Source organism: Ylistrum balloti, unplaced genomic scaffold, assembly GCF_031769215.1.
Source record: "Ylistrum balloti isolate Yb309-2 unplaced genomic scaffold, AGI_CSIRO_Ybal_v1 Utg369652, whole genome shotgun sequence".
Classification (NCBI taxonomy): domain Eukaryota; kingdom Metazoa; phylum Mollusca; class Bivalvia; order Pectinida; family Pectinidae; genus Ylistrum; species Ylistrum balloti.
In genome coordinates, this window is record NW_026781907.1 from 441544 (window position 1) to 468182 (window position 26639).

Here is a 26639-nt window from a genome sequence, read left to right on the forward strand (position 1 = left end):
TATTTCTGTCTAAGGTATCCCGTCTGCTCCCTATTTCTGTCTAAGGTATCCCGTCTGTTTCCTATTTCTAACTGTCTAAGGTATCCCGTCTGTTCCCTATTTCTAACTGTCTAAGGTATCCCGTCTGTTCCCTATTTCTAACTGTCTAAGGTATCCCGTCTGTTCCCTATTTCTAACTGTCTAAGGTATCCCGTCTGTTCCCTATTTCTAACTGTCTAAGGTATCCCGTCTGTTCCCTATTTCTAACTGTCTAAGGTATCCCGTCTGTTCCCTATTTCTAACCGTCTAAGGTATCCCGTCTGTTCCCTATTTCTGTCTAAGGTATCCCGTCTGCTTCCTATTTCTAACTGTCTAAGGTATCCCGTCTGCTCCCTATTTCTAACTGTCTAAGGTATCCCGTCTGTTCCCTATTTCTAACTGTCTAAGGTATCCCGTCTGTTCCCTATTTCTAACTGTCTAAGGTATCCCGTCTGCTCCCTATTTCTAACTGTCTAAGGTATCCCGTCTGCTCCCTATTTCTAACTGTCTAAGGTATCCCGTCTGTTCCCTTTTTCTAATTGTCTAAGGTATCCCGTCTGTTCCCTATTTCTAACTGTCTATGGTATCCCGTCTGTTCCCTATTTCTAACTGTCTAAGGTATCCCGTCTGTTATCTTGCATGTCCCCTATTTCTAACTGCCTGTCTTGGACATCCCATACATATTCAATATTTTTCCTGATTCACCCAAGGCACAAGAACAGTTGCCGATTTGGCTGTATTCAGCTGACCACTGAGGTATGCCGGTTGTGTACCTGTATGTCAGTTACTGGTGTTTTGTTGTCAGATCTGAGCCAGTCCGTAAAAATATCCCCCAGCCAAATGTCATAAAAATATAATAATGATAATCACAAACGAGCACTTTTCTGACAACACAAAAACAATGACCTTACTTTGATCCTATCAAATGGTTGATCTTTTTATAATTAATTCTACACATCTATAATTATTCCTGGGCGACCAAGCATGAAATAGGCGATACCTGTGTCCCCACGTAACCCTTTGAAAACACCATGAACCAACATTTTGCTGTGCATGATGTTTCAGCAAATACCAGTCTAGGAAATTTTATTTAACAGTAAACACATTCAGTCCGAAGGGTTATTGATCTAGTCATGACCCCAGAGACAAAATCTACACTGCTACCCCTAAAGCTATATTTTGACTAACAGGGTACATACAAAAAACTTTCGAGTTCCATATAAGGAAATAGAACGGACATAGAGATGAAGATAGAACACAATTCCTAAAGGTCACATGACATGTCTTACAAATTAAAGGTCACATGACAACAATTGTGAGATGTGCATTACCCTATTCACCTAACAGATAAGAGAGTGAAAAGTGACAAGTCACTATGTGATTGAAAGAGCCCTTAATCACCTAGGAAATAAGACTGTGACAGACAACAAGTCACTATGTGATTGAGAGGGCCCTTAGTCACCTAGGAAATAAGACTGTGACAGTCAACTAGTCACTGTTTGATTGAGAGGGCCCTTTGTCATCTAGGAAATAAGACTGTGACAGTCAACTAGTCACTGTCTGATTGAGAGAGCCCTTTGTCATCTAGGAAATAAGACTGTGACAGTCAACTAGTCACTGTGTGATTGAGAGGGCCCTTTGTCATCTAGGAAATAAGACTGTGACAGTCAACAAGTCACTGTTTGATTGAGAGGGCCCTTTGTCATCTAGGAAATAAGACTGTGACAGTCAACTAGTCACTGTTTGATTGAGAGGGCCCTTGGTCAACTAGGAAATAAGACTGTGACAGTCAACTAGTCAGTTTGATTGAGAGGGCCCTTAGTAATCTAGGAAATAAGACTGTGACAGTCAACTAGTCACTGTTTGATTGAGAGGGCCCTTTGTCATCTAGGAAATAAGACTGTGACAGTCAACTAGTCAGTTTGATTGAGAGGGCCCTTTGTCATCTAGGAAATAAGACTGTGACAGTCAACTAGTCACTGTTTGATTGAGAGGGCCCTTTGTCATCTAGGAAATAAGACTGTGACAGTCAACTAGTCACTGTTTGATTGAGAGGGCCCTTTGTCACCTAGGAAATAAGACTGTGACAGTCAACTAGTCACTGTTTGATTGAGAGGGCCCTTAGTCACCTAGGAAATAAGACTGTGACAGTCAACAAGTCACTGTTTGATTGAGAGGGCCCTTAGTCACCTAGGAAATAAGACTGTGACAGTCAACAAGTCACTGTTTGATTGAGAGGGCCCTTAGCCACCTAGGAAATAAGATTGTGACAGTCAACTAGTCACTGTTTGATTGAGAGGGCCCTTAGCCACCTAGGAAATAAGATTGTGACAGTCAACTAGTCACTGTTTGATTGAGAGGGCCCTTAGTCACCTAGGAAATAAGACTGTGACAGTCAACTAGTCACTATGTGATTGAGAGGGCCCTTAGCCACCATGAAGATAAGATTGTGACAGCTAACTAGTCACTCCTATAACAAAAAACATGTGTTGTTGATAATATGAAAGCTTACTTCTATGATTCCCACAATCTCCAGTGATAAGATGGTAGACATTGCTACCAAGCAAATTTCCTATTTCCTGGGAACTTTTCATTCTGTTTTCTGATGGCATAAAGGTCACAAGCATTTCTTCAAGCATCAAAATAATTTTAATACACTTCTGAAGTGTCTCTCTCTCAGAGGTTGAGATTCTCGTTAAGTTAGAGCCCCGTGTCTCTATTTTGATCTACGAAGAGTAAATTAAAACAACATGACTCTGTGTAAGAGGAGAGAAAAGGTTTAGTTCACATTTATTTGATAGTAAGATCGGGATTACATCACAGTGTATAAATACTGACAGCACCAGATAAAGAGGAACCTTCAGTTCTATACTCAACACAAATACAGATTTTCACTAGGCAATAAAAAAAAGTTAAAAATCAAAGTGTGAGAGATCTTATTCATTCAACAGTGGTAAAATTCGAGTTATGATGCTGGCGACAGAAGAAGAGGTTAAACACGACTATTTTATATACAAGATAATTTTAGATAAAATATGTCAGGTTTTATGTGTATGACCAGGAAACGACTCGGAAAAAGTCTGCATCTCTAATACAAGGTAACCTGTCTTGTCTACATGTTGCTTGCCAAATCGTGCTGACAGTGTTTATTCTATAAACCACTATTACTTTTGTCCAATTTACATACAGACAGACGTATTGACTTAACAGACTACTTAATACCTGTGTTTTTTAAACACGGTGACAAAATGTTAACTGTATGATATTCCTTTATTTGCTGTCCGATATGTAGGTTACTGACCTCTGTACCTAAATTTTATAGTCAATACTGAAGAGAATGACCACAATATGTCCTCCAAATTAACTCCCAAACTGACCGCTACAAGAAGGATTTTGACCTCAATCTATTTGGAGGAATCCTGTTTGAGATCATCAGATAGTCCATCACCATACATAATAAAAAAAAATTTCTGAGAGTTTTTCTGTTTAAAAAAACCTTTATTTGTATCATTCTTTAAAATTCTTAACCATAAAACTTTCCATAGTTTTTATTCCAATGGTTACATCTAGCTTTTGTATAATTTCGACTGTTTGTTTCTTTATTGAAAAAAATGTGAGCTTAGCGTTGAATAACAATACGCAATATAGCAGCATGACCTCCAGGGCTTGACACAAATCATTTTGTGTCAATTCAAATGTGGAATTAAGGACAAATAAGAAATTAGAATTTGATGTCAACAGCAGCCACCTCTAGTGAAGATTTCTGGTTAATTCCGGGATTATCTCCAGACTTGGGTGATGTCCAAGAGTTCTTGTGTTCCCTGTGGCTTTCCTTATCGAGTTGATATATTCACTATTGTCTCCACGGATAAGACAATCACCTATAGTTTGTGGACCAGACTTCCAGCTGCTGAAGCCATAGTGTCAGTGACCTCCAGGCTGACAGCGTATTCACACAATTCTGTCAGTCACCAGCCTACTTATTTAGTAAATATACTTTTCTCAAAAATGCATTTCCCCTGGTAAATCTTCCTCATCAGCACAGAAACAAGCTACTACCAGAAGGTGTACTGGTTCATCGCTGATAAAGCAGTAAGGCTTCCGTCAATACCCTCACCGTTCAATATCACCTGAAACAGCCATGTCTTAGTCAGTCTCACAGACGAAGGACCCCAGACTTTCAGGTCACTACACCTGCAAATAAAAATAGAGTAAAAATAGCACTCATCTGTAATACTGGCATATTGTTTCTCTGATGTAGTTAGAGAGGCAACCAAGCTCTCATAAAAACTAATGTTCTCTTATCAAGTCCTGGAGAGGAAACCCAGTCTCTCAAATCTAGCATGGCACAGGAAACCAGGGTCTCCAAAATCTAGGTAGAAGTGGATGTCAAGGTCTCCTAAATCTAGGACAAAAGTGGAAACCAGGGTCTCCTAAATCTAGGACAACTGTGGAAACCAAGGTCTCCTAAATCCAGGACAACAGTGGAAACCAGGGTTTCCTTAATACAGGACAACAGTGGAAACCAGGGTCTCCTAAATCTAGGACAAAAGTGGAAACCAGGGTCTCCTAAATCTAGGACAACTGTGGAAACCAAGGTCTCCTAAATCCAGGACAACAGTGGAAACCAGGGTTTCCTTAATCCAGGACAACAGTGGAAACCAGGGTCTCCTAAATCTAGGACAAAAGTGGAAACCAGGGTCTCCTAAATCCAGGACAACAGTGGAAACCAGGGTTTCCTAAATCTAGGACAACAGTGGAAACCAGGGTCTCCTAAATCTAGGTCAAAAGTGGAAACCAGGGTTTCCCTAATCCAGGACAACAGTGGAAACCAGGGTCTCATAAATGTAGGGCATCAGTGGAAACTAGGGTCTCCTAAATGTAGGGTATCAGTGGAAACTAGGGTCTCCTAAATGAAGGGCATCAGTGAAAACTAGGGTCTCCTAAATGTAAGGCATCAGTGAAAACTAGGGTCTCCTAAATGTAGGGCATCAGTGGAAACTAGGGTCTCCTAAATGAAGGACATCAGTGGAAACTAGGGTCTCCTAAATGTAGGGCATCAGTTGAAACTAGGGTCTCCTAAATGTAGGACATCAGTGGAAACTAGGGTCTCCTAAATGTAGGGTATCAGTGGAAACTAGGGTCTCCTTAATGCAACAGAAGAGGCCCAGAATTGACCTCGAAATGATTGAATTTTGAACTGACCTCAGACACTATGACACTATCAATGCCTGAGGGACAATAAAACTGGAGCCTCCACCAGACCTTGCCAGTAATTTCTGGCTGTTGTACAACACATCCATTTTTTATTTAATCTAAACCTCTGTCTACATTGTTACAACAGAATTCCACCTACAAAGGGACATCCTGCTTCCTCTACATCACCAGATGGAGAGCCACAGACACCAAAACATGCAAAATGATTATTATAGGAATGTGCATTGCCAAGCGTTGTAGCAGTTTACCAAGCCGGGAAGGAAACCTGAACGCAGACATCTAACATTAATGATATATTAAACTATTTTTTCGACAATAAACATTTACTTTGATTAGTTTTATTCCCAACTGCTGCATCGGAAAAAATTAAAATGTGTATCATGGCAAGCATTTGGAATGAGGGCACATGGTTGTGGTGCTGCATGCCTGGCATTTGTGAGTTGAACCCCATCAGGGGGCCATGTAGCTATGTCGGTCCCTGTATATCAGCTCTTTATCTACCATAATATATCATATCTCTTATTTCTCCACAATAATAACATCTCCAGTCGACACTAAGAAACATCAATGTGATGATAAACAACTGTCACTCTCTCTGAACATTTTATGTGGTACCCCTGTTTTTTTTTTTTTTTTAAAATTTACATTTTAATATATTCTTGACCTTGACCCTTGACAATCATCTGAGGTAATTGTGTAAGGTCGGAGTACCCTATGATTAACTCCTACTATACCTTCAGTGTGACCTGGTTGTTGGGTCAGTCGGTCCACTGAGGTGACTGTGTAAAGGTCGGACAGTTCTAATGTTCTAACATAATTGTAATCAAACTTATGTTTTTCTGTCTGGTGACGGGGATAATTCTGCCCTATTGGTCTATATTGGATTTTACTGATACTTCTATAGAGTTGATGCCCAATTGTCCGCATCTACGATAAAAAGTAGAGTCTCCAGACTTGTGAGCCAGCTCTTGGGGCTTGTCAGTAACACAATTCTGTAGCTGTTATATTATTCTATCAGGGAGTTAGAGAAGCTGTATAACAAAGGGGATATCACCTTTAGATGTACAGCTACTAAATTCAATGTTTCTCTAATAATAAAGGCAATTTTTGTTTCTTGTCTGAAAACATTTCTGTGTTCCAAATTGAAGTAAAGAATTATTGACCTGGGAGGATGACTCACGACAAAAGAATTGGTCCTTAAATCACAAAACCATGTAACCAACGTCTGGTCTGGTACCAGGATTATACCTGTTATATAGTCCACACAGGACAAACTGTACCACTACCAGTAATATACAGAGGACAAACTGTACCACTACCAGTAATATACAGAGGTCAAACTACCACTACCAGTAATATACAGAGGTCACTATACCACTACCAGTAATATACAGAGGTCAAACTACCACTACCAGTAATATACAGAGGTCAACCTGTACCACTACCAGTAATATACAGAGGTCAAACTACCACTACCAGTAATATACAGAGGTCACTATACCACTACCAGTAATATACAGAGGTCAAACTACCACTACCAGTAATATACAGAGGTCAAACTACCACTCCCAGTAATATACAGAGGTCAAACTACCACTCCCAGTAATATACAGAGGTCAAACTACCACTACCAGTAATATACAGAGGTCACTGTACCAATATCAGTAATATACAGAGGTCACTGTACTACTACCAGTAATATAGAGAGGTCAAACTACCACTACCAGTAATATACAGAGGTCACTGTACCACTATCAGTAATATACAGAGGTCACTGTACTACTACCAGTAATATAGAGAGGTCAAACTACCACTACCAGTAATATAGAGGTCAAACTGTATCACTACCAGTAATATAGAGGTCAAACTGTACCACTACCAGTAATATATAGAGGTCACTGTACCACTATCAGTAATATACAGAAGTCACTGTACCAATATCAGTAATATACAGAGGTCAATGTACCACTACCAGTAATATACAGAGGTCACTGTACCACTACCAGTAATATACAGAGGTCACTGTACCACTACCAGTAATATACAGAGGTCACTGTACCACTACCAGTAATATACAGAGGTCAAACTGTGCCACTACCAGTAATATACAGAGGTCATTGTACCACTATCAGTAATATACAGAGGACAAACTGTACCACTACCAGTAATATACAGAGGTCACTTTACCACTACCAGTAATATACAGAGGACAAACTACCACTACCAGTAATATACAGAGGTAAAACTGTACCACTACCAGTAATATACAGAGGTCACTGTACAACTACCAGTAATATACAGAGGTCACTGTACCAATATCAGTAATATACAGAGGTCAATGTACCACTACCAGTAATATACAGAGGTCACTGTACCACTACCAGTAATATACAGAGGTCACTGTACCACTACCAGTAATATACAGAGGTCACTGTACCACTACCAGTAATATACAGAGGTCAAACTGTGCCACTACCAGTAATATACAGAGGTCATTGTACCACTATCAGTAATATACAGAGGACAAACTGTACCACTACCAGTAATATACAGAGGTCACTTTACCACTACCAGTAATATACAGAGGACAAACTACCACTACCAGTAATATACAGAGGTCACTGTACCACTACCAGTAATATACAGAGGTCACTGTACCACTACCAGTAATATACAGAGGTCACTGTACCACTACCAGTAATATACAGAGGTCAAACTGTACCACTACCAGTAACATACAGAGGTCAAACTGTACCACTACCAGTAATATACAGAGGCCAAACTACCACTACCATTGACAAACTACTGGTAATATATCTCTATTTTTTAAATATAATTTTCTTACATCTTTTTAAAATTAAGAGGGAAGTTTGCTTAACCTGTAACAACACCATGAGGGAAGATTGTTTAACCTGTAACATCAAGAGGGCAGTTTTTGTAATCTGTAGGATTAAGAGAAGTGTTTGTTACACCTGTGAAATTAAAAGGATTATCATTTTAAGACAGATAGAAGACACAACCTTCGCGAGGGTAAATGCCAGATTTGACCTTGAGGCAATATTAACATATTCACAGATATATTCTCACTTAACATTTAACAGAACAACATAAGTCTTGTTTTTCTACAGTAGAAATAGCTTTGACGGCATGGACACCACTGAGCAAGCAGCAGACGATCAATTTCATGTATCAACCCTCCCAATCAAATTTCTTACCTTCAATACTAAAAGGTTACTCCTGAACATGTTCAGTTTGAAACTATGAAGTTAAATATTATCCAATAAAATGTCAGAGATGGTGATTTAAAGGCTAAAATGTCTGCTGTTATGTCATATGACCTTGGCTCCTAACGTCCCATCAGATTCCCCCTCCCCATCCTCTTACTAACATCAGATCCCCCCTCCCAAACCTCCTCTTTACACAGATCCCTCCTCCCCATCCTCCTACTAACATTAAATACCCCCTCCCCATCCTCCTCCTTATATCAGATCCCCCCTCCCCATCCTCCTACTAACACTAAAAACCCCCTCCCCATCCTCCTCCTTATATCAGATCCCCCCTCCCCATCCTCCTACTAACATTAAAAACCCCCTCCCCATCCTCCTCCTTATATCAGATCCCTCCTCCCCATCCTCCTACTAACATTAAAAACCCACTCCCCATCCTCCTCCTTATATCAGATCCCCCCTCCCCATCCTCCTACTAAAATTAAAAACCCCCTCCCCATCCTTATATCAGATCCCCCCTCCCCATCCTCCTACTAACATTAAAAACCCCCTCCCCATCCTTATATCAGATCCCCCCTCCCCATCCTCCTACTAAAATTAAAAACCCCCTCCCCATCCTTATATCAGATCCCCCCTCCCCATCCTCCTACTAAAATTAAAAACCCCCTCCCCATCCTTATATCAGATCCCCCTCCCCATCCTCCTACTAACATTAAAAAACCCCTCCCCATCCTCCTCTTTATATCAGATCCCCCCTCCCCATCCTCCTAACATTAAAAACCCCCTCCCCATCCTCCTCCTTATATCAGATTCCCCCTCCCAAACGTCCTCCTTATATCAGATCCCCCCTCCCCATCCTCCTACTAACATAGGATCCCCCTCCCCATCCTCCTCCTTATATCAGATCCCCCCTCCCCATCCTCCTACTAACATAGGATCCCCCTCCCCATCCTCCTCCTTATATCAGATTCCCCCTCCCAAACGTCCTCCTTATATCAGATTCCCCCTCCCAAACCTCCTCCTTATATCAGATCCCTCCTCCCCATCCTCCTACTAACATTAAATACCCCCTCCCCATCCTCCTAATAACATAAGATCCCCCTCCCTGCCCTCCTCCTTACAATATATTACAGACCATGTAACAGATACAGAAGTTGATGAAGAAATACATCTCATTAAAGTTGTGTTATAAATGACAGGGATTTTTGGTATTAACCCACTTTGAGGGGTTTAACCCATGACCCGAGAGGTTAACCAATCAACCAAGATGTTATCTCATAACAGGTGTAGTTAACATATAACCTGAGGGGTTAACCATTCAACCATGGTGTTATCTCATAATGCATAATTGCAATCATGTCCTGTATAGTTGTCAGATCCTTATGTCTCTTACCTTACCCTTGTGTTTGTCAGAATCCCTTAACCCCTACTAACCTGTACAGTTGTTAGCCCCCTTTCCTGCCCTGTACAGCTGTCAGCCCACCCATCCTACCTTGTACAGTTGTCAGTCCCCTTGCTCAGTAGTTTTCAGCCCCCTCTTCCTGTCCTGTGCAGTTGTTAAGACACAAGGTTTGGGTCAAGTACATGGGGTAATTGCCCCTTCCCCTACCCTGTACTCCCCCTCCCAATCTATACAGTTAACCTCTCCTCTGTCCTTGCCCCTTCCCCTACCCTGTACTTCCCCTCCCAATCTGTACAGTTGTTAACCTCCCCCCTGTCCTTGCCCCTTCCCCTACCCTGTACTCCCCCTCCCAATCTGTACAGTTAACCTCCCCTCTGTCCTTGCCCCGCTCCCTGTCTTGTACACTTGTTATTCTCTACCATACACTTGCCCCTCCCCCTAACTTGTACTCCCCCCTCCCACTCTGTACAGTTGTCAGATATCAAAAGCTTTATTGGAGACCCTAATCAGATGTGATTTTACACAAGCCATTATATCCAATACATCTCAACTCAAATTCAAACTTTTATGACATTGGTAAAATATGTTCCTCTTGGGTCTGCCAGAGATCTTAACACTTCAAGTGTAGATCTTGTGAAGTTGGATTTGTCAGCAAGAAAGATTCAGTGAGTTTAAGTGTTGTTAGCCTTCTTTTCCACAGATCTTTATATTTATGTACTTCAACTCCACGGGGAAGAGATTTAAAACAGCAAAAACCTCATCATCCATAAATACCGGACTCTTTGTGTCTCCCTCCTGTCAAAGCCAACACTTCTTAGACTAAAAAGAACTCAGAAATCACACTTTTATCAATATTAAGTCAATATATAGATGTCATATCAGTGGTTTACTTTCAACCTTGCTGGACGAAAATCATTTTATAAATGTTACCTGTAAACTAGGGATGTAACACACAGGCAAACTAGTGATGTAAAAGACAGGTAAATTAAGGATATCAAAGACAGGTAAACTAGGGATGTAAAAGACAGGTAAACTAGGGATATTAAAGACAGGTAAACTAGGGATATTAAAGACAGGTAAACTAGGGATGTAAAAGTCAGGTAGAGTAGGAATGTTATCCACTAGGGATATCAAAGACAGGTAAACTAGGGATGTAAAAGACAGGTAAACTAGGAATGTCACAGACATGTAAACTATGGATATCAAAGACAGGTAAACTAGGGATGTAAAAGACAGGTAGAGTAGGAATGTTATCCAAGGTAAACTAGGGATATCAAAGACAGGTAAACTAGGGATGTAAAAGACAGGTAAACTAGGAATGTCACAGACATGTAAACTATGGATATCAAAGACAGGTAAACATGTAAACTATGGATATAAACTAGGAATGTCACAGACATGTAAACTATGGATATCAAAGACAGGTAAACTAGGGATGTAAAAGACAGGTAGAGTAGGAATGTTATCCAAGGTAAACTAGGGATGTAAAAGACAGGTAAACTAGGGATATCAAAGACAGGTAAACTAGGGATGTAAAAGACAGGTAGAGTAGGAATGTTATCCAAGGTAAACTAGGGATATCAAAGACAGGTAAACTATGGATATCAAAGACAGGTAAACTAGGAATGTAAAAGATAAGTAAACTAGGGATATCAAAGACAGGTAAACTAGGAATGTAAAAGATAAGTAAACTAGGAATGTTATCTCAGGTAAACTAGAGAGAAGAGGTTCACTGTCCTGTAATCAATATTAATACTATAACACCTTACAGTTTGTTTTCTATAGTGATGACCTGTTTATAGGCAGAAAAGAGCATTCACTCACATTAAGTCAGTCATCAAACAAACATCTCTCACAAAACAGAATATCAACATTAACTGGCCATATACTGTTGTGTGTATTATATAGTTCAGGTGTTCTGAATCGGTCACATTGAACTGTTAATTACCAACGTGTCTGTGTAACGGTAATTGTCAACACTATGAGAAGGGGTGATGACCGAAGATATCTGTGTACTGTAGTCCAACATCAACAAAAATATCAGCGTCTCAATCCAAGTCACAAAACTAGCAGGGAATTACAAATAATTGATCTGTCACCCAAAACCCAAAGCTTCAACAATTTTTATTTTTAATGAGAAAAACAGCTTCCAAATGCATTTAAGCCAGAATAATTGTGAAGTTTCTCTCCCCTCATCTGCGACATGTCTGCCCGACTTTGTCTGAGGTCCCCCACAGTCTTGTTTCAGACATGGCCCTAGGCCGGTCAAAATGTTGACCTTTGTGCCACTTCCTTTGCTTGATGAGAGAATGACCATGACAAAGGTCATTCAGGTGTACAATTATTAGTGAATATTTAGAAGCTTTAGAAATCAAGAAGCTTAAATCCTTTGAGAAGCTGAGCCGTGGAGACATTCCCCTAATGAGCCCCACTTAACATGTCCTCTGTCTGGCCGAGGAATTCTATTCATTAGGCTTTGACAGGTACATTACTCATCACAAATCAATACTACAAACTTCACCATACTGTGCTTCCATTCCACTTTGTGAGTCTGTCCCCTCCCCTCTACCCCCTCCTTCGTTACCATTTCCCCTCCCCATACCATGTGAACTTCCCCTTTAAGCCCAATATCATCTCACTTTCTCAACACTGTCTCCTCCTGCCTACATCTCACTCCTGCCTACACATCACTAATGCCTATACCTCACTCCTGCCTACACCTCCTCCTGTCTACTTCCTGAACCATCTCTCCGTCTCCTCTGACCCTAATACCGTCCCCTCTTCCATCTTGCTGCTTCACCTTCCTACATCATCTCTCTCTACCCTTCCATCCTAATACCATCCCCTCCTCTTTTCTCCCTATACCATCTCTCTCTACTCTTCCATCCTAATACCATCCCCTCCTCTTTTCTCCCTATACCATCTCTCTCTACTCTTCCATCCTCATACCATCCTCTCCTCTTTTCCCCCTACATCATCTCTCTCTACCCTTCCATCCTCATACCATCCTCTCCTCTTTTCTCCCTTTACCATCTCCCTTTACTAGCCTCCCTGTCCATATCCATCACTCATGCCTACACATGATCCCCCACTTAAGCCTTATCCAGGCCTTTAATGCCTATATAACCTCATATTTTTCTGCATCTATGTGACAATTTCCACTTCCTACCTGCCTCTGATCCTGTCAATCTCACTCCAACACTAACTTTCCCTTACCAAATATGGATTTGAAAATTTGAATAAAATAAAACTGAATAAGCATATAGATGGTATCATATTTGATAATTTTCTCAAATTTTTTATCAAATTTAAATCCAAATCAAAACTTTCACAAATTTATATCTGTCCGAGAACCCCTGATGGTGTTGAGTCGTTTGGCAGCCCTTTACTGTCCCTGAGAACCCCTGATGGTGTTGAGTCGTTTGGCAGCCCTTTACTGTCCCTGAGAACCCCTGATGGTGTTGAGTCGTTTGGCAGCCCTTTACTGTCCCTGAGAACCCCTGATGGTGTTGAGTCGTTTGGCAGCCCTTTACTGTCCCTGAGAACCCCTGATGGTGTTGAGTCGTTTGGCAGCCCTTTACTGTCCCTGAGAACCCCTGATGGTGTTGAGTCGTTTGGCAGCCCTTTACTGTCCCCGAGAACCCCTGATGGTGTTGAGTCATTTGGCAGCCCTTTACAGTGTTTCTATGAGAAATTTTATGTTACATGGCCTCAATCACAGGTTAAATTTATCTCCACTCTCATTTAATCACTCCTCTGTGTCTACCATATTCTTGTATTTCCATAAAAATCCCTCCTTCCTTTTTTAAAAAAGTATTTCAATTCCAAACATGTGGTTGACCTTGAATGTTTTACAAATCTGTGTCTTTATTGAGTGTTTGATGGTCATGGACATTTACTACACTTCCCCTTATACAACCCATGACCTTGGAATTCTTCTAACCTATATCAGAGAGTAATCCAGCTAGCTGACAATTGTTTGTCTGATCAACGATGTAACAGGGGACTTTCCTGTTGAGGTAAAGCCCCTGGGGTGTACTAGTGAATGGTCCCACCCCAGGGGCACCAGGTGTGTCACTAACCACCATTATGATACATGATTGTTTACACACAGTTTCTCTAGAGTCAACACCTGTGGTAAAACATACTTGTCAATTACAATAACCATCTCACTCTCGAGTCAACATTACTGTTGTAAACACAAAAATCTTACTGTCACAACATTTCTGTTATAAACACAAAAATCTTCCTGTCCCAACATTTCTGTTATAAACATCAAAATCTCCCTGTCACAACATTTCTGTTATAAACATCAAAATCTTCCTGTCACAACATTTCTGTTATAAACATCAAAATCTCCCTGTCACAACATTTCTGTTATAAACACAAAAATCTTCCTGTCACAACATTTCTGTTATAAACATCAAAATCTTCCTGTCACAACATTTCTGTTATAAACATCAAAATCTCCCTGTCACAACATTTCTGTTATAAACACAAAAATCTCCCTGTCACAACATTTCTGTTATAAACATCAAAATCTTCCTGTCACAACATTTCTGTTATAAACATCAAAATCTCCCTGTCACAACATTTCTGTTATAAACATCAAAATCTTCCTGTCACAACATTTCTGTTATAAACATCAAAATCTCCCTGTCACAACATTTCTGTTATAAACATCAAAATCTCCCTGTCACAACATTTCTGTTATAAACATCAAAATCTCCCTGTCACAACATTTCTGTTATAAACATCAAAATCTCCCTGTCACAACATTTCTGTTATAAACATCAAAATCTCCCTGTCACAACATTTCTGTTATAAACATCAAAATCTTCCTGTCACAACATTTCTGTTATAAAACATCACAACATTTCTGCCAAAAACATCAAAATCTTCTTACATTTCTGCCATATCTTCCTGTCACAACATTTCTGTTATAAACATCAAAATCTTCCTGTCACAACATTTCTGTAAACATTTCTGTTATAAACAAATCTTCCTGTCACAACATTTCTGTTATAAACATCAAAATCTTCCTGTCACAACATTTCTGTTATAAACATCAAAATCTTCCTGTCACAACATTTAAGCCAAAAACATCAAAATCTTCCTGTCACAACATTTCTGTTATAAACATCAAAATCTTCCTGTCACAACATTTCTGTTATAAACATCAAAATCTTCCTGTCACAACATTTCTGTTATAAACATCAAAATCTTCCTGTCACAACATTTCTGTTATAAACATCAAAATCTCCCTGTCACAACATTTCTGTTATAAACACAAAAATCTTCCTGTCCCAACATTTCTGTTATAAACATCAAAATCTTCCTGTCACAACATTTAAGCCAAAAACATCAAAATCTTCCTGTCACAACATTTCTGTTATAAACATCAAAATCTCCCTGTCACAACATTTCTGTTATAAACATCAAAATCTTCCTGTCACAACATTTCTGTTATAAACATCAAAATCTTCCTGTCACAACATTTAAGCCAAAAACATCAAAATCACTGTCAAAATCTTCTGTCACAACATTTCTGTCACAACATTTTAAAAACATCAAAATCTTCCTGTCACAACATTTCTGTTATAAACATCAAAATCTTCCTGTCACAACATTTCTGTTATAAACACAAAAATCTTCCTGTCACAACATTTCTGTTATAAACATCAAAATCTTACTGTCACAACATTTCTGTTATAAACATCAAAATCTCCCTGTCACAACATTTCTGTTATAAACATCAAAATCTCCCTGTCACAACATTTCTGTTATAAACATCAAAATCTTCCTGTCACAACATTTCTGTTATAAACATCAAAATCTTACTGTCACAACATTTCTGTTATAAACATCAAAATCTCCCTGTCACAACATTTCTGTTATAAACACAAAAATCTTACTGTCACAACATTTCTGTTATAAACATCAAAATCTTCCTGTCACAACATTTAAGCCAAAAACATCAAAATCTTACTGTCACAACATTTCTGTTATAAACACAAAAATCTTCCTGTCCCAACATTTCTGTTATAAACATCAAAATCTCCCTGTCACAACATTTCTGTTATAAACATCAAAATCTCCCTGTCACAACATTTCTGTTATAAACATCAAAATCTTACTGTCACAACATTTCTGTTATAAACATCAAAATCTCCCTGTCACAACATTTCTGTTATAAACATCAAAATCTTACTGTCACAACATTTCTGTTATAAACATCAAAATCTTACTGTCACAACATTTCTGTTATAAACATCAAAATCTCCTTGTCACAACATTTCTGTTATAAACATCAAAATCTTCCTGTCCCAACATTTCTGTTATAAACATCAAAATCTCCCTGTCACAACATTTCTGTTATAAACATCAAAATCTCCCTGTCACAACATTTCTGTTATAAACATCAAAATCTTACTGTCACAACATTTCTGTTATAAACATCAAAATCTCCCTGTCACAACATTTCTGTTATAAACATCAAAATCTTACTGTCACAACATTTCTGTTATAAACATCAAAATCTCCCTGTCACAACATTTCTGTTATAAAGACCAAAATCTCCCTGTCACAACATTTCTGTTATAAACATCAAAATCTTACTGTCCCAACTTTTCTGTTATAAACATCAAAATCTCCCTGTCACAATTTACGTTACATTGTTGTGAGGTGATATTAAAATATCAGCAGATTTTCAGCAAAGTTCAATGAAATATAACAAAGTTATATGATATAATACAAAATATCTAATACAAAGAAATATCATAAACAAACATTATATAATACAAAGTTATATCATAAACTACTTAGTTCACGATTTCACCACCTGTTACTGACGGGGAAAGTTTACATAAAACATTGATCCTAATTCTAAACTGGGGATCCTACTTTCTTCACTTAAGCTGTTCATGTAGTACAGTTCTTTGAATTTGGAATTGGGCCATAAGATGAATTTTAGGAGCCAGGAAGTTTAATGACTGCTATTTTAGGTATTCTGTTTGGGAAGGCATCCATATTTACAACATTAATCCCTATACATGTAATAATGGCGTCTTCCCCATACTGGAATCCCCACAATTATCAGCCCGTTAGCTTATGTCCCAGTTAATCTTTCTCATCTAATTCATCTTCCTCATCACCACCTTCCTCACCGTTCTCGTTAACAGCCCTATCTCCCTGAACATGATGATTACATCAATACTTTATACATCAGATTCTAGTGTTTTTCCAACGACTTCATGAATGGGGAGCGTTTCTTGTACCAGATACCTAAAATACACATATGCAACTTGTAAAATGATGAGACAAGAGATCTCCAACAATTCAGATTACACGTTAGCGGTCTCCCTAACATGAAATGGCTATAACCTTCACAGAAGGGTCATGTATTACACATACATACACATGCACTCGGGTGCTGCACTAAGATGGAGGGGAGGAAATCCCTGCCATCAGATGCGAGCTCTCCAGTGTTAAGGCTGTTGACTTTGATGTGTGAACTCTATGGGTACATCTCTAAAGACTTTCTATCAACTAAATGTGCTACACTAATTTTGTGATCATGAATTATCGACAAATCTGACTTGGTACACATTCACCTGTACAGGTATACTAAGTGCATTTATGTAGCACTTACCTACCTACCTACAGGTGAGGTGCAGGTGTAGATTGACTGAGGGTTGTTTCTGTGGATAGGGGAACATCAGGGGAGGGGAAGGGTGGGGTATCATAACAGAGATGTCAGTCTGGGTTAATATTCAACAGGTGTTTAGTAGGTATAAAACAAGATACATGTTTACATCCAACACAAATACCTCTGAAATCTACAGGTAATGCAAAAGTTTAGTAATGCACTCTCTCAGGGTAATGAGATATGTTAAACATCTGTCATCAGAGATATAAAGTTTGAGAGAAGAATAGGGGTGGATTGTGGGTTGCGTGGGGCTGGGGTTGAGGGAAGTTTTGAGGGCAGGCAGGGGGTGTGTGTGAGGAAGGGGGAAGTTGGGGAAGTTGAACTTGGGTAACCTATTTTTTGTGGAGGGTTACAAGAAGGGTGGAGTGTTTGTAGGATAGAGATGGGAGCGAGAGGAAGACTTGGGGTGGGAGGGGAATTGGAATTAGGATGGGGAGATAGTAGAGAAGGGGAATCACATGAGGATTACTTACCTGCTGAAGTCAATGTAACTATATTCTGTACTGGCATGCTGCTACAGGGCTAAATTATGCTATTATATCTTACAAAAGCTATTTTCATTGCTTTTGGACATCAAAGACGTTGTTTGGCAGTGTTACTTCATTGGGTATACTGACAGGTCCCTCACACAACAGACACAGGGTTCAAACCCATTGACAACATTACATTAATACATAGTCCCATTATACACACACTGCCATGTACATTTGTAAAAATGCTATCATAAATGTTTATATGTATCGTGTGAGATCAAAGCTTCACTGAATACTTATACAACTCCCTTTATGGACAGCAATCACCAAGAAAACACCTATATGTCTGGGCTACACAATCCTCGGGTTGTATGGGGCCAGCAGTCGACCAAAGACCCATAGATGTCCCGACAGATGAAAGAGGAAGTCGTAATGTATCACAATTACCAATCAATAAGGACCATGATACTGAAATAGGTCAGGATGTACATTATTGCTGTTTTTATCTATTTATTCAAATCAAATGAATGTGATGTAAATATAGATGATGGCATAGGAATTAAAATCGATATCAACGGCTATAAAATTTTAACGGTAACGAGTAGGGAGTACTTCGGGACCCCATCCAGGGCGACATTCTCTGTTGTAACTTCACAGCTAAGTGGATCTTGTCTGTAAAATCATTCTGAATCGGTTCATTAATAAACAGACTGGTTCACCTCAGCGTATGAAGCGTATCATTCATATGCATCATCATTCCATAAGTAACTGCACAAATATCTGACAAAACATCTCAATTGTTGCTTTTCAAACAATATACACATTAAACGGTTTATCAACAGAAAATGACGTCAAATTGATTTACCTGAAACAAACATCAATCATTCGTATGAATAGAAAAGAAGTCAGTTCAGTCAGGAAATGTTTTTTTTATGGGGAATGTTTATAATGTCTTGTTAATGAGAAGTGAAGTTGTGTGGTCTGAGTGATGTGATGGAGCCTTTCTTGGGGATGTCCAGCAGTGTAAAGGGAGGGGGTGGCAGCGGACAGGGTGGTAGGGTGGAGGGGTAGGGGAGGGGGTAGTGGGGAGGGTGTGGTAGGGGGTGAGAGGAATGTCAGTCAGTGCTTGGGGGATGGGATCTGGGGAATAGTAGAGCGGTTAGGGGAATGTTAAACAGTAATGGAGGGGATGGGACAGTTCAGGTAATCACAAACTAGCTGGTAAGTCAATTGTTAGAATTTGCAGCATATGTTGCTGACAAGTCAGTGCTTCTCTGATGTTATACAAGGTGCAGCCAAATATATATCAAAAGTTTCCTAGGTACATCAAAAGCTTTGTTGATACACAGTCTGGTAGTCTTTGTATTGATTCTCTACAGACTGATGTGTTGTTGATTGATTGGACTTATTAAGTGATTGATTTGAAAATTGATCATATTGATTAATTAACTGATTGATTCAGTCTGGCTGTGTGATGGTTGGGGTTTGATCTTGCACTAGTGTCAGACACTTGGCATGGAGAGACTGTAACACCAGTACTGTTGGGGTCAGACCCTGGGTGATGAGACTCTGTAACACCAGCACTGTTGGGGTCAGACCCTGGGTGTTGAGACTCTGTAACACCAGTACTGTTGGGGTCAGACCCTGGGTGAATAGAGACTGTAACACCAGTACTGTTGGGGTCAGACCCTGGGTGATTGTTGGGGTTTGATCTTGCACTAGTGTCAGACACTTGGCATGGAGAGACTGTAACACCAGTACTGTTGGGGTCAGACCCTGGGTGATGAGACTCTGTAACACCAGTACTGTTGGGGTCAGACCCTGGGTGATGGTTGGGGTTTGATCTTGCACTAGTGTCAGACACTTGGCATGGAGAGACTGTAACACCAGTACTGTTGGGGTCAGACCCTGGGCGAAAAGAGACTGTAACACCAGTACTGTTGGGGTCAGACCCTGGGTGATAAGACTCTGTAACACCAGTACTGTTGGGGTCAGACCCTGTAACATCAGTGCTGCTGGGGTCAGACCCTGGGTGAGAAGACTCCGTAACACCAGTACAACTGGAGTCAGACCGTGAGCGAGGAGACTTTGTAACACCAGTACTACTAGAGTCAGACCATGGAGGAGGAGACTCCGTAACACCAGTACAACTGGAGTCAGACCGTGGGCGAGGAGACTTTGTAACACCAGTACAACTGGAGTCAGACTGTGGGAGATGAGACTCTGTAACACCAGTACAACTGGAGTCAGACTGTGGGAGATGAGACTCTGTAACACCAGTACAACTGGAGTCAGACCGTGGGCGATGAGACTCTGTAACACCAGTACAACTGGAGTCAGACCGTGGGAGATGAGACTCTGTAACACCAGTACTACTAGAGTCAGACCGTGGGAGATGAGACTCTGTAACACCAGTACTACTAGAGTCAGACTGTGGGCGAGGAAAGATTGTTATACTTTAGATCTATACCTGTAGATAAAATACATGAAGTAAGTGCCAGCAGTACAACTGGGTCAGACTCTGTAACACCAGTACAACTGGAGTCAGAGGAGACATGCTAACACCATCATGGAGTCAGACTGTGGGAGACCAGCTATATGTACACAAACATTTCCCACTTGAGTCACTTGAGGTGCCTTATCTAACACCAGTCACCTAGAGTCAGACACTGGTGTCACCTTCATTACATCATAATCATACACAGCTATGTTGGCTATAATTGCCACTAAGAGTAACAGCGACAAGACCGTGCATAATATTGCTGCCACCTTCTCATACATAGTCATCAATCTACAGACTTTCCAATACATGCTTATATCTGACACTTCACCAGTATAGTCATAACTTACATAACATTCTATTTTTAAAACCTCCAATAAAATACATGAAGTAAGTGCCAGCAGGACGAGTACGGGTCACTCAAGGTTTACATGCTATCGGCCATCATGGTGTCAGTGACTCCTACTGACCAGCTATATGTACACAAACATTTCCCACTTGTACTTCACTTGAGGTGCCTTATCTCAATACACCTGTCACCTAATTAACACTGGTGTCACCTTCATTACATCATAATCATACACAGCTATGTTGGCTATAATTGCCACTAAGAGTAACAGCGACAAGACCGTGCATAATATTGCTGCCACCTTCTCATACATAGTCATCAATCTACAGACTTTCCAATACATGCTTATATCTGACACTTCACCAGTATAGTCATAACTTACATAACATTCTATTTTTAAAACCTCCAACTTTAAGCATCATAAACCTAACAAGAGATCCAGGGGGATGTTGGCACCCTGCATTGTTTTCATCTGTTAACTTTTCTGATGCATTAGTACACGAGTCCTAAAAAGCTGATTGCTTACGCAACGTTGATGAAATTATTGTTAAAAAAAAAAACATGTTAGACTACCATCAACCGATTCTTTAAAATAGTAGCAATATTGATGTCAAAGCTCCCTTAAAGCTACAGTTTTGAGACAGCAATTAATTGGTCACTATATCTTTTCTATAAAGAAAATGAACAATTACAATCACATTACTCCCCCTGAAATCTATGATGGCTATTGCTCACTGTAACTTTCTTGTTTGTCACAAATAGTAATACATGTCTGTATACATAAGAAGGATTGAAAAGTCATAATGACAAACTTTACTTCTCAAATTTTCTTGTAGGCATCTTGTTTTTCATAATTAAGGGACTCCCTGAGTAAGTAGCATCTGACTCATAGGTAATGGAGAATTATTTCTGTACAGGAAATAGAAAAAATATTTTTGTATTTCTATAAAGGTAATGGAGGACTGTTTCTGTAGAGGTAATGGAGGACTATTTTTTTAAAGGTAATACCTTTAAAGGCAGTACCAGTGTATTTGCTTCCCCCCTTATAAAGCAGATACATTTGTTTTATTTATTTCTATCAATAAACAGATTTACTGTTATAGTCACTGGTCTTTCACAATCAATAGTTTTTTTGTAAATGAATAATTCACTTTAACATTGTTCTAATTATAACCTTTTCAAAAATTAAACATTAATGAAATGAATGATTTTTCTTTACTTGTTAATGTTTGGTATCAGGGCAGTGAGGAGACCCCCCCCCCTCCCCTCCCGTTACAGTTCACCTAATCAGAGGAGTATGTCCTAAAACACTGAGGTAAGCAGCTCTATATAGGTATGTCTGTGACGGCTTTATAGCCTTGTGTTATCATCATACTGACACATACCTACAAACAAATAATTAATGACACAAGTGATGGGGGCTAATTATCACATTATTTACCATTTCGATAAAAAACTTGTATAATTTTACAGACATTTTCACAGGCTATTGTTGGCTACAGCTCTACCTAGTCCCAATATACCGGTTGATAAAGGATATTGATTGGCTATTTTGACGACTAGACAGTGAGACAGGAATGATCAGTGGAGATATGTATTAGAGCTAGCTAGCCTGTTATCACCCCTAAATGGAATACTGTGATCGCCAAGTGTTTAAATCTGGAACAAAAGGGATCTGGTCTGCACCTGCCGTTTGCTAACGGGACAGGTATTCTCCAGCCACTGACCAATCAAGTAAGCCAATACCCATCCTTGGAGATATACAAGCAAGGGGACAGATGATATACAGTGTGAGGGGACAGATGGTCCAAACAGTATCCACCCTCTTATCACATTCAAAATCCACAGAAATGGTGATCAAGTGTAGGCGACCATTGTACTCAATAGGTGTTTGTTTGTGTCAGGGGCTCCTCATACCAGCTGTCTTTACTGGCCGGGATACACACAGCTAACTTACTATTGTGTTACCCTGGCCGACTCCTCAACCCAACTGCTTGCATCAGCACTAAAATTAACTTTAGGTTATAGGGTTCACCGCTATAACAGAGGACAGCCTGGGCTCAGGTAACTGAAGTCACAAATGATAGAAGAGTAGTTCTGATAAAACAACCATCACCACTTCTAAAACAAATCCTTCTGTACTATAGGCAGACAGAATTTTTTTTTAAAAACTTAAGAGTGTTAGATTTCACTTAATTCAAAATAAGGAATCACACCTGGGCAGGTTAACCAGATAGCAGGAACCCAACAAGGATAGGGGCCATGCAGGCAGACAGGTGATAGTTTAGTAACCATGGTGATATAATCTTATCTAGAGATCTCAGCCCCTTTACTTTAGGGGCCATCAGATTTCCTACCTTATCTGGGCTGTACATGCATGATACCCTCAGAGTGCCTCTTAACCTACACTTGAAAATGTCTGCCAACCCATGGACAAGGAGCTGCACCTATACAGGCCGTGGTGTAACAAGTTATGCAATTTACGTTGTATACAAATGTCAATAAATGTTGATTGCCTCCTTTCAGTTCTCTGACACAATTAAATCACACGACAGACCATGTATGTTATGACCTGTTAAAGTGCAGACAAATATTGTCTTTTATCTCTAGTGAGTGTATGTAAGTATAGCTGTTTCCCTACAGTCTGTGGGTCTACAACAGTGACAGGTAGACTGGTAGCTCCCATCTCTCCCCATACACATTTTTTACCTGCTACAGGTTAATTACACATAGATATGTAACATAACTATAACTCATTTATGCAGACAGAAATGTCAAAACATTTATTAATACGATGATCTGGGGTTGTCGATGATGCTTTCCGCGTGTCAGAGATTTTAGAAGGCTCTATGCTGTAAATGTCTTAATCAATGACATGAATAAACTTCTAGTGCATTTTTTGCATGTTTAAATGGGTCCCTGATTGTGCAGTAACTTAACAACGCTGTACATCCAGTTGACCTCAAAGACAGCTATGTCTGACAGCTGTCAATAAATCCAGGATGTCGAATTTAATGTCGGTTTGGAAGGTTTTCACTTTTATTTTAACAGTCTAACACCTACTTTCTACCTCACCTACAAGACACATCAGTCACGGTTTATTTTTTTGAAATCGAAGATGTATTAAAAATTCATGTCATGGATTTTTCACCAATATGGAATAGTAAGAGAGGCTATATATTGATGATGTGTATGAGTTGGATGTAGTGTGAGGTAATGGGACTACATACTTCCTGCTAATCACACGATGACTAGTATACCTGGTGAGTACTTCAGGCTGGTGTCATCACCTGAGTCAGGGGTGCCACATCTGGTTAACATCCAATCAGGCATACTACCCTCAGGTGCTACCACCTGGGGACTGGGTGGAGTCTGTGTATTAGTATGGTGAAGTGGGCTCAGCAGCCTGGCAGTCAGTGGCACAAACAGTACCAGAGGTGCTGTGGTATTTAGTACAACAGATAATGGTATTTAGTACAAGAAGTACTGGTATTTAGTATGATGGTAACTCAGTAGATCCCTAAATGACTTTATGATTATACTAATGTGATTGACAGCCTGACTGATGTGTATCCATCAGTGTTACTAATTAATTGGTTAGCAGTCATGTAACACTTACAGAGCTTATAAATGTATAATAGCTCCTGTGGATCAGGGGCCTGTCACTTCTTTAGATCAGTGCTTTGGTGATTTTCCAGCAAATATGATATACTAGCCCCTGTGGATCAGGGGCTTGTCATATTTTAAGATCAGAGCTATGAGTATTTCCCATCAGATTTGGGACCTGTCACGTTTTGAGATCAGGCTATGGGTATTTCCCATCAGATTTGGGACCTGTCACGCTTTGAGATCAGGCTATGGGTATTTCCCATCAGATTTGGGACCTGTCACGATTTAAGATCAGGGCTATGGGTATTTCCCATCAGATTTGGGACCTGTCACGCTTTGAGATCAGGCTATGGGTATTTCCCATCAGATTTGGGACCTGTCACGTTTTGAGATCAGGGCTATGGGTATTTTCCATCAGATTTGGGACCTGTCACGTTTTGAGATCAGGCTATGGGTATTTCCCATCAGATTTGGGGCTTGTCACGTTTTAAGATCAGAGCTATGGGTATTTTCCATCAGATTTGGGGCCTGGCTTGATCAGGCTATGGGTATTTAAGATGGAGCCAGAGCTATGGGTATTTTCCATCAGATTTGGGGCCTGTCACATTTTAAGATCAGAGCTATGGGTATTTTCCATCAGATTTGGGGCCTGTCACATCTCTAAATCACAACTTAACTGGCTGTTTTCTGTCAGTTTTGATTGATACTCTAAATCCGGTATAAATGATACAACATTAGATCCCATCTTATTGCCAACTTATATTACCAATATTATCATAAAAAGTAAACTTACAAATCCGATTTTTATTCAAGCCAGCCACATCTGATAATCTCATTTTCAGGTTGGTGGTTGATCTCTCTGGACATATGTCTGAGGATTATACTTAAACAACCCTATTATATCATTATCTATCTCCACCATTGTACTCAAGGCTGCAGGTCGAGGGAGAGCAGTGGGGAGTGGTTAGGGAGAGGAGATCCCCAACCCATCGTTGATGGGTTAAGTAGGAGGGAGGTGAAGATTGTACCCCCAGGGACCGGTATAGCAGCTGTGGGGTTGGGATATAAAATATCCCTTTCCATCATGGACAGAAACAGTTGGAGGAAAATGAAACAGCAGCTCCCAGAAAAGTTGTGTAATAAATACCATCATTTTAAAGTCATTTTATCTTTTTATTACAAGCAAAACCAATCAGGAGACTTACCCAGACAATAGTGTTAGAGAGTATCCTGTCTTACATCTCTCAGTACATGTCTGCCAGAGCTCCGGGCTGTTAATCCAAGATTAATGACCCTATTAGACAGGTGTCCGCACTTCTATAGGATTAACTAGGTGTGCAGGCATACATTACATATGCTTGGTAAAAAACTCTCATGGACACCTTACTTATCAGAACAATGGATAGATCATTATATAATGTTGTTTATTTTTCACAATATAAACATATTTTATCTACATCAATAACAATCTATCAGCTGTATTCTGCAGCCGGTGCCATCTTGGGAACGTTTAAGTTTCCAATTTACAGTAAATCATTTCATAATTAAAATAAGTGTGAACAGAAGTGTAGTAATGTAGCTTCATAGCAACCATTGTTAGTCAGGCTTGTAACACAACTCTGTTACTCAGGAATCAGGATACTCTTTCAGACAGTGTAGAACTGTGACTAGAATCAGTACCACCCATTAAGACACTGTAGGTCTGTGACTAGAATCAGTAACACTCTTTAAGACACTTTAGGTCTGTGACAAGAATCAGTAACACCCATTAAGACACTGTAGGTCTGTGACTAGAATCAGTAACACCCATTAAGACACTGTAGGTCTGTGACTAGAATCAGTAACACCCATTAAGACACTGTAGGTCTGTGACAAGAATCAGTAACACCCATTAAGACACTGTAGGTCTGTAACTAGAATCAGTACCACCCATTAAGACACTGTAGGTCTGTGACTAGAATCAGTAACACCCATTAAGACACTGTAGGTCTGTGACTAGAATCAGTGACAGCTGTTAAGACTCTGTAGGTCTGTGACTAGAATTTGTGACACCCTTTAAGACAGTGTAGGTCTGTGACTAGATTCAGTAACACCCATAAAGACATTGTAGATCTGTGACAAGAATCAGCAACACTC

The 26639-nt window shown here is 39.8% G+C and overlaps 1 long non-coding RNA gene across 2 annotated transcripts in view; it reads right to left on the minus strand.

The window, feature by feature from the left end:
* Positions 1–3520: 3520 nt before the first annotated feature.
* Positions 3521–26639, minus strand: part of LOC132557238 (uncharacterized) — a 128970-nt gene continuing 105851 nt past the window's right edge. For both annotated transcript variants that reach the window (XR_009554500.1, XR_009554501.1), the window contains exon 5: positions 3521–4212. This is a non-coding gene — a long non-coding RNA (uncharacterized LOC132557238). The remainder of the gene's footprint in view (positions 4213–26639) is intronic.